This window comes from Triticum aestivum, chromosome 2B (assembly GCF_018294505.1).
Source record: "Triticum aestivum cultivar Chinese Spring chromosome 2B, IWGSC CS RefSeq v2.1, whole genome shotgun sequence".
Classification (NCBI taxonomy): domain Eukaryota; kingdom Viridiplantae; phylum Streptophyta; class Magnoliopsida; order Poales; family Poaceae; genus Triticum; species Triticum aestivum.
Genome location: NC_057798.1, coordinates 546,639,761 through 546,649,891, shown reverse-complemented (window position 1 = coordinate 546,649,891; position 10,131 = coordinate 546,639,761).

Below are 10,131 nucleotides of genomic sequence, written 5' to 3'. Positions count from 1 at the left end.
ATCTGCTTCAACGCCACTGATAGCCATCGCACCCCCGATGCCTACACGGCGCCGCAAGAGAGGTGGTACTTCATATCTCCTCAACTTTTTGATCTCAACTAGAAAATAGATCTTAACTTGGTTACTCTACTTTCTTTTCAGCTCTTAGAATTTAGTTCCTAGTTCGAAGCAAACAATGGATGCTAAATATCATCTCTCCGATTTGCAGTTTCAAATCTGCCATGGCACAGCCATAATAAGGTTTAATTGATCATGCTTAGGGTTTAATTGATCATGTTGGTTCCGTGGTGGTTTCTTTAATAGAAATCGGAGGGGAAACCCTCTTTTGCTAAAGAAAATATGCTTAGAGTTTCCTATTTTATGATCACTATACGATCAAAATACGTGCTTCGTGTCATAATAACACTGCTCCACCCATCAAGCTAAACAAGCTTAGATGTTCAAATATGAATCTAATATTATTAAAACAGAGTTGTTTAATTGGTCAGCTAAATGTTCCTAAATTAGTTTCGAAAATGCATATTCGCCGCTCGAGTGTGTATCTCTACAGGGTGCCCACGGTGGGCCGGCCCACCCTGGGATTTTGGGTCGTCCCATGCCCCGATTCCCCTCTGTTCTGCTGCGTGCTTCCGATCCGTACTCTCCCCCAGTCGCCTGCCTCACCGGCGACTTGCTGTCCCCGAGCAGCATGACTATAGGAGGAGACGCCGGACTAGCAGGAGGCCAGGAGCCGCTCTCCCAACAGCGTCACCACTGCCCGGGCGCGCCGCCGTGCCTACCTTCCCAGTCCGTTCAGGGCTCAGGCGTGCAGCACCCACCAAGCCAACCCGATTTATCCTGAGATACGTCCTCAACACTCAGCAGCCACTCCTCATCACCCATTTTCTAATTGATTCATTACTCATTAGGCAGGACTATCATTAGGGTTTGTCGTGTGCTCAGTGCTACCTACACTTAATGGTTCAGATGTATTTCGGTAATCTTTAGTACCTCTAAAGTTCACAGGGTTTTCAAAATTCCGGCCCTCGGAACAGAAACTAGTCATTTTGGATTGTTGGTCGTAGTGACATTGACCCAGATTACTACTGCAAGCCAGGTTTGTTGACAATTTTACTTGTCTTTCTTACTCATTCGATATAATATCCAATTATTCACGTCGATTAGTTGTAAACAATAAGTGCTAGACAAACTTCTTCATTCAGATTTTGGATGGTCTCTTACTGAAGTTACAATTCTGCATACTTGTCCTAATAGGCTCACAAGTAAATGATTGATTCACTACATCTATGCATGCCTTGTCATATTTGTTGTCAATATTCTTTTAGGGTGGACCACCCTATTTCTAAATACTGGAACCGTAGACATGAGTGAATAGTATTTCTCTATGTGATCTCTTCCATCATGTGTGGGTAACGAACACTGCATTGTATAGAAAGAAAGTGTCATTTCCAGCTTTTACATAGGTTTTGATCTTTTACATGGAATACAATCTGCCTACTTGCTTTATGTCGCACTACCAACACTCCACCCTTGAAGCTAAACATTACGCCACTCATAATTGCTTAGTTTATTTGTTCAAATACGAATTTCATATGATTCTAATGTTCCTACTTCAGTTTTGAAATGTGTGTCTGCCTGTTATAGAGACATAAGGGGTTTGTATTTTTGCCTGTGGTCTGGTCAGCACGGTTGGGGAGGTGAACTTTGCATATGTAGGGGTTTATAGGGAGACACTCTCTGAGTTGAATCCGCAATGCATTCCATAAAAAAATTTACTACTTTTTATGTTTTCATGAATCTCAGATTCTGAACAACATCATAATGATTATGAGCTTGCGCGCATGAAAAGAATAAAGCAGAACAATGCCATGGCTGTCAAACTTGGCATTAAGGGATGAAATCAAGTCTGGATGCAATGCAATGCAAACGCTCTCCACCTACAGATTCATGCTCAGAATATGATCCTAACAGTGATTCTGAGCTAGAGGGAGACCTAAGTCAATGTAGCTCCCTAGTGGAGGAGTCAGAGGAAGATGCCCTATCTTATTCACCCATCAAGGTACTTGCTCTAACTTTCCAAGGTTGCATGCATTGCTTGCACATATCTTGCAACTGATGCTTTGCATTGCTTCTACTTTGTTGAACTGCCATTAGCTTAGTTTACACATCATGTATGTGAATACGCCCTGCCTATCCATTTTCAGTACATATTCCATCTGTCATCATACCATATTTATCCATTCAAATGTTGTTCTTGTGTATCAGACATTCAAAAGGAAGAGGGCGATTGCTGATCATGGAGGAGCACAAGCAAAGTATTTGGAAAAGGTAGTGGCACCTGATAAATCAAATAGCCTATTAGGTGTAGTTGCAATATCACCTGACCCACAAAATACCCCAATTCTAGCAGACTCTAGCCCTACTACACTGGTCATTTCTGATGCCCCAACTCAGCAGACCCCAACTGCAGCAAAAAGTATGATTATGCCAGTTGACATAGCACCAGCTGTACGATGCAAAACCCCCATTCCAGCAAAGAGTACACGAAATCCAGTAGCCAAATCCCTTTTCGAACCAGAGAGAGCCCCAATTGTAGCAAATAGGACCCCTGTTCCATTTCTTCCCAGTTTAGAAGATGAAGCTTATGTTGTTGTCAGGAACTTTGTGCGCATCTTTCCTTCATGGAAAGATTATACCGCAGACACAGAACAATTTCCAGTATTCCTTCGCAACTTACGCGTAAGTAATGTACTAATGTTATTCATGGTCATTACTGCATATGTTTCTACTGACATAAGACACAAGATTTCATTCTTTTTAATAGGCGAGGAGCAAACTGGATTGTGATGACGAGCAAGAGTTGGTTGCGCTTTTCAAGCACTCATTGATGAAGTATCGTTCCTACCTGAGGCAAGCGCACTTCAATGGCAAGCCTCTAAACAAAATTTCTACAAAGTCTCTGGTGCTACATTTATCCGATGGTGACTGGAATAATCTTGTTACACATTGGTCTCAGCTGCAGCGTAAGGTACTGTCTATGATATCACATCACAATTTGAACTACATTTCTGCATTTGCCTTAATGTCTCACTTGTACGAAAACTGTTAGCAGAAGAACATTCGTTCTCAAGGGACCACAGAATCTCGCAACTATACTGCACACTGCATTGCTCTTGTGAGCACCTCTTGCCCTGTATGACCATACTTACTTTCATAGTTGTTTGATTATGTAGCATCACTACACATGTTAGCCTCGTAATCGTCCATTTGGTGGACATTATAAGATCCGTATGGACTCTTACACAAATTTAGAATCAACCCAATGCTTTTGAAGAGGTTTAGCTCTGCAGTCCTCTTGTAAGGACTGAACGTGGTCTATCACTGTACTTACATTAATAGCTACTCCCTCCGTCCCATAATATAAGAACGTTTTGTATAGTACACCAGTGTTCAAAACACTCTTGTATTATGGGAAGAGGGATTGGTTCATTTTGTAGCATTCTGCATCTTATCTCCCTCGCCCACCATTTACTAAAAAAGATCAGATCTATATTTAATCTTACCAACAAGTAGAATACACAGACAATGCCAGTGCAGAAGTGTAGCCCATTGCTCTTGTCAGTACATTTTGTCCTGTAACGCTTGTACTTCCAGGGATTGGTAGTTGATTATGTAGAATCAATCTGCATCTTATCTTCATTATCCTCTATCCCTTCCAGTATTATCATATCTATAATTACTCTCTACAAAATGTAGAGTACATGCAATGCTTATGAAGAAGATTTTGTGCTGAAATTCTTGAGTTATCCTTCCCTTGACATGGAGATGGGCATTATAAAGCCGGTGTTAACTATTAATGTAAGTCAGTCCTTCTAAAGCCTTTATCCTCAACTGCTGTTTAATTTGCTCATACTCCCTATCGTTTACTGTTGTTTAGTTTGCTATTTCTACCAAAATGCATGTTCGTAAGAACCGTTAGTTCTAAGTTTTACTTGTAAAACCAAATTTCTTATTCATACCATGCACATTACTTTATACTCCCTATATGTATGCTTGGTTTTGTGGATCTATAATCCAGTGTGTGCTGAAGCAGCCCACGTTTGCACCTTGTCATCTCCTGTTTTATATTACTGATGTGGCTGATGATATGAACAACATGCCATGCACATTATCCAAAATAGATACAATGATTTTCTTTGCCCTTCATCTATGCTTGTTATGTTGACATGGTAATCCAGTAGTGTGGTGAAGCTCCCGCAGTATGAACATTGCCAAATTATGCTATTCATATTTTGAACTTACTCTTTATTTTCTAATTTGAAATTGGATAGAATTGACAGAACAATTATCATCTTTGTTTATACACGTGCAAAACCTATCATCTCTCTGCTTTGTTTCAGGGTGATATGCCTGATGGCATGCACAAGTCTGCTGAAGGCTGTGAGACAAACCCAACATACATTGCAGCAAAGAAGGCAAACCATCTTGAAGATAGTGAGACAACCCCAAAGTCTTGTCTTGATGCAATGTTCAAGTTACTTGAGACTAACAGTTAGACAAGCTCACAGAATTCGTTGTCTGAATCTGTTCGACTTCTTCAGTCCCAAGTTCTAGCAGAAAGGCATTCTGCAACTCAACTTCGACTTGAAGTCATATCTCTAAGAAAGATTGCGAAGAACACCAATGAGAACCTCATCGCTAAACAGCTACACCTAGAAGCTATGACCGACATGCTAGGCCGGTCCCACAGCCTTGCTCAGCAGCTTGCGCAGCAGTTCCCCCGCAAGGCTAACCTTTCTTGAACTATGTTGGAAGTGGTCTTGGTTTAGTATTATTTAGTTACGCTGCAATGGTGCCCAGTTTTTGTAATCTGCTTCTTCGTTGCGCTTTATGATCACTAGTGGCGAACTTCGATGCCCAGTGGATGTAATATACCTTAAATCCTTTATTGTATAGTGTAGGTTTATTCTTAGTTACTATGCCATAATTTCTTTATTGTATAGGGTAGGTTTGTTCTTAATTCCTACTAGTTACTGCCATCATTCGCTATCTGAAAAAAATCAGATGTAGTCGATCGGGCCGAAACATTCGACTCTAACGGGCCAGGTTTTTAGCGGGTCACAATTGGGCAGGCCTGCGTCTTTCTTGGGCCCGAACGATTGGGGCCTTCACACATTGCGCCAGGCCCAAACTTACATCGGCCTATATTTTAGTTGGGCCTTTTGTCGACCCAGCGCTTAGTTTGGCCCAGGTAGCGTTGGGCCATTAACAGGCTGAATATTGTACTAGCCTGTTACGGCCGAGATGAAACCACGGGCCTTTAGCAGGCCAAAATGCATGTTGGGACTCAATTTTCACTAGTCATTGATGGGCCTTCAGCAGGCCGAAATGTAGACTGGGCCGTTATGGGCCCAGTTAGCTCACAAGCTGTTACCAAGCCGAAACATATCTCGGGCCTTAGTTGGCCCACTGATATCATGGGCCTTTAAGAGGCCGAAATCTTAGTACAGGCATCAATGGGCCGAATTACACGACAGGCCTTTAACAGGCCCAAAGTCACGTTGGGCTTAACTGTTGCCACCTTTAGCACATGCCGTTAGTGGGCCCGATGTCCTGTCGGACCATATATGGCCCATGGGCAGCACGGGCCATTCCCAGGCCAAAAGTCACACCGGGATGAAATGGGCCCATGTCTACATCAGTCCTCTAACAGGGTGAAAGTCACTGGGCTGTAGTTGGGCCCGAATATTTGGCGAACAATTAACAGGCCAGATCTGGCTTCGGGCCGCAAATGGGACCAAATATTGGGTGAACAATTAACGGGCCAGATCTGACTTCGGGCCGTAAAAGGGCCCAAATATTGGGCGAACAATTAACAGGCCAGATCTGGTTTCGGGCCGTAAATGGGCCTTTATTAAGCAGGCCGTTATTGGGCTGGCCCACTAGTACCTGATTAAGTTCTATGTGCCTTTGACTGGGCCGACCTTTTTAACCTATATGGGCCTCTATTGGGCCCAGCCACGTGTCGACGTACCATAGGCATGTCTCCTCCAATGGACGGGCGACATCTGGCCCACTGACGAGCTGACAGGTGTTCCCTTCGGCCAATCAGAATTTTACACGTGGAAATTTCCCATTGGTCGGGGCTGTTAACGGGTTATCAGATCCAAAATCCGACCCGATAGCTTAACGGCGTTCCGTTACGGTGGATGCCACATGTCGGTCACCCTTGACGAAAGCACTTCTGTGACGCGCGATTTATCGTCATGGAAGTGGACACTTCCGTGATGATAATTTTGGTAATGTCATGGAACACTTCTACGACAGCACAGGTATGACTATCTTGATTCTATCATAAATTTGTCATGGATGTACATGCATGACAAAAAACGCGACCTACTGTGACAAACACGTATCATCACGGAAGTGTATTTTTTTCTAGTGTGTATCAACTGGGGCTGTTTATATATTCCATGCAAGGTGGGTTATTCTCAAGGGGAGTGGACTCCGCTCCCCATTCACGAGAAAATGGCTGGTAACCGGGATGCCCAGTCCCATGCTCAAATCAAATCAAAATAATTAAAGAAAACTCCCCCAGGATTGTTGCTAGTTGGAGGCACCCGTTGTTTCGGGCAAGCCATGGGTTGATGCTTGTTGGTGGTGGGGGAGTATAACTTTACCATTCTGTTTGGGAACCACCTACAATGTGTGTAGCATGGAAGATATCGAGATCTCATAGTTGTTATGTTGACAGTGAAAGTATACTGCTCAAAATGTTATTCATCTCTATTTTAAAATCGAGCTCTAGCACCTCTACAAATCCCTGCTTCCCTTTGCGAAGGGCCTATCTATTTACTTTTATGTTGAGTCATCACCCTCTTGTTAAAAAGCACCCGCTGGAGAGCACCGCTGTCATTTGCATGCATTACTATTAATTTATATTGGGTATGACTATGACTGGATGTCTTTTACCATGAATTACAATGTCTAGTCAGTCCTTGATATTTAAAGGTGCTCTGCATTTATGTTTTGTGGTCTCAGAAAGGGCTAGAGAGATACCATCTGGTTATATCATATTATGATTGTTTTGAGAAAGTGTTGTCATCACTACTGGAATCAACTACTTTGCCATCTGCCAGCTCTTTGCCGTCAGCTAGCGGACGGCAAAGAAGCTCTTTGCCATCAGCTACACGGAAGCAGACGGCAAAGAACTGGCTGATGGCAACGAAAGCCTTTGCCATCAGCCAGCTCTTTGCCGTCCGCTAGCTGACGACAAAGAGGGAGGGGGGCACTGAGGAGCTGGTTAAAAAAATACTTAACGTCCCCCCGCTTTGCCGTCCACCGCAGACGGCAAATATGAAGAAAAGCGGACGGCAAAGGAGGGCGGACGGCAAAGGCTGCCCTAACTAACCTAACTAACGGCCGAGCCCCCTCCCCCGCCCGTTACTCATCTCTCTCCCTCGACCTCCTCTGCCCCCGCCCCGCCGCCCGGCGCCGGCCCCGCCCTCGCCGCACCCGCCACCGCCCGGCCCCGCCCTCGCTGCACCCGCCATCGCACCCGCCGCTGCCGCTTCCACCCCCTCCCCTGCCGCCCGACCCGCCACCGCCCCCCGCAGCCCGGCGCCCCCGCCCCCGCCCCCGCCCCGCCCCTCCTGCCCGGCACCGCCCCCGCCCCGCCGCCCGGCCATCCCACTGCCCCGGAGCCCCGCCCCCCCCCTACCCACCCACCACCCGGCGCCAGCGTCGCCCCCTGCTCCGGTGAGTTTTTTTCTTTTTTTTGCTGTTTAATTCTTGTTTAATTGTTAGTGTTAGTGTTTGTGTTAGATTTAGTGTTAGAAAAGAAGAAAATTTAGTGTTAGTGTTAGAAAAAAGAATATGTAGAAGAAAAGAAGAAGAAGTGGAAAAAAGATGAAAAAGAAGAAAAGAAAAGAAGTAGAAAAAAAGATGAAAAAGAAGAAGAAGAAGTAGAAGAAGTAGAAGAAGAAGAATAGAAGAAAAGAAAAGAAGTAAAAGAAGTAGAAAAAAGATGAAAAAAGAAGAAGAAGAAGAAAGGAAAGAAGAAGAAAGGAAAGAAGAAGAAGAAGAAGAAAAGAAAGAAGAAGAAGGATAGAAGAAGAAGAAGAAAGGAAAGAAGAAGAAAAAAGAAGAAGAAGAGAAGGAAAGAAGAAGAAGGATAGAAGGAAACACCCCGACCACTGACCCCGACACCCCGACCCCGACACCACACCCCGACACCCTGACCCCGACACCCCGACCCCGACACCACACCCCGATACACAGACCATGACACCACACCCCGACACCCCGACCCCGACACGCACCCTAACCCCGAAACAGCACCCGGACACCGACATGACACCCCGACCCCCTAAACCTCCCGAAAAGGTGCTCTCTGGCCTTCCAGAGGCCAACGGGGTTATATATTTGTGAATTATTAGTTAGGTCATATATTTTTCGATTTTGTTATGAAAAACATCATATATAATTGTGTTGATCGGGTAGATTTAAATGTGCAGTTGTTTCATCGCTGCGAGGTTTGGTGTTCGACGACCTCGCCGTGCGTTTGACGAGCTCTGCCCCTTCGTTCGTGGGTGAGCACAAATGACATGTCCTTCTCCCCCATTAATTATTTGCACAATGACATGAAATTTGGTAGCTAGCTATATATGTGTCTTGAATCATCAGTATGCGTAACCAATATGTGTCTCCCGTTCGAAAGGGTCATAGTTATAAATATGCATGCATTTGCATATTTATAACCTTGATTCTTTCGAATTGTCCAACGCTATCCATGGACAGCCCGAGTATGTGTAGATTGGGTTCGTTTTCCCATATGCTTTGCTCCGGATCCGACGCATAAATTTTGACAGTGCCTCCCCTATTGTTCTCCGGGTACACATCCTCTCTGTTTATTGCAGAGACGTGTATCAGGAGAACAGCGGGGAGGTGCTGCCAAAATTTTGCGTCGGATCCGGAGCATAGCATATGGGAAAATGAACCCAATCTACACATACTCGGGTGGGATTAGGACCTATCATTACCTATTAGAGTGTAGGTTGCATGGACGTAATAAAATTGACAAAGTAGATCAACTGATGAATATATACATGGTGAATTATATATATAATTGTTGTGTGTCCAGTAGCTCTGAAAGTCAAGATGAGTGATCGTGTGTGGATGTATACCGGTCACACTGGTCAGAACAAATGGAGCGCTGAATGGTTCACAAAAACCAAGGGGTTTGTGCAAGCCGCATTTGCAAATGGCCAGAGGAAAACTTGGTGCCCCTGTTTCTGATGCGGCAATTGGGAAAAGAGGACAGAGGCTGAAATGGGTAAACACCTGCAGAAGAATGGTTTTACGCCCGATTATACGGTGTGGACATTTCATGGTGAGTCTGCCCAATGTGACCGAGCTGAGGTGGATCATCGTCGCACCGACGAGCATGGTACCGGGATGGAAAACATGGTGCAAGACTATGATGATGCTCGGGATTCAGATGAGGAGATGGAGGAATCTGCAAAGGCCTTCAATGAAATGTTGGAGTCTTCAAAACGTCCGCTCCACGAGCACACTGAGCTTTCTCAGTTGGATGCCATCTCACAAGTAATGGCTTTGAAGGCTCAGTTCAACTTGGGCAGAGAATGCTATGACGCAATTATGACAGTATTTGGACGCTTTCTACCCAAAGCCCATGTAATGCCTGCAAACCTGTACCAGTCGGACAAAATCCTCCGTGCACTGAAGATGCCCTATGAGAAGATACATGCCTGTGAGAAAGGATGTGCCTTATTTAGGCTTGACTATGCGGACTTGAACTATTGTCCCATTTGCAAGTGTTCCAGGTATATTGTGGTAGACAACGGTATGGGTGAGAAGACACAGACCACAATCCCTGTTAGTGTTCTTCGGTATATGCCAATCGTACCAAGACTTCAACGTCTTTTCATGGTCGAAGAGACGGCCAGACAGATGACATGGCACAAAACAGGCAAAAGAACCAAACTAGATGCAGATGGGAAACTGATGATGGTACACACATCGGATGGTGTTGCGTGGAAAAGGTTTGATGAATTACATGCTGACAAAGCGGCAGATCCGAGGCATCCTCGAGTCGGCATCAGCACCGAT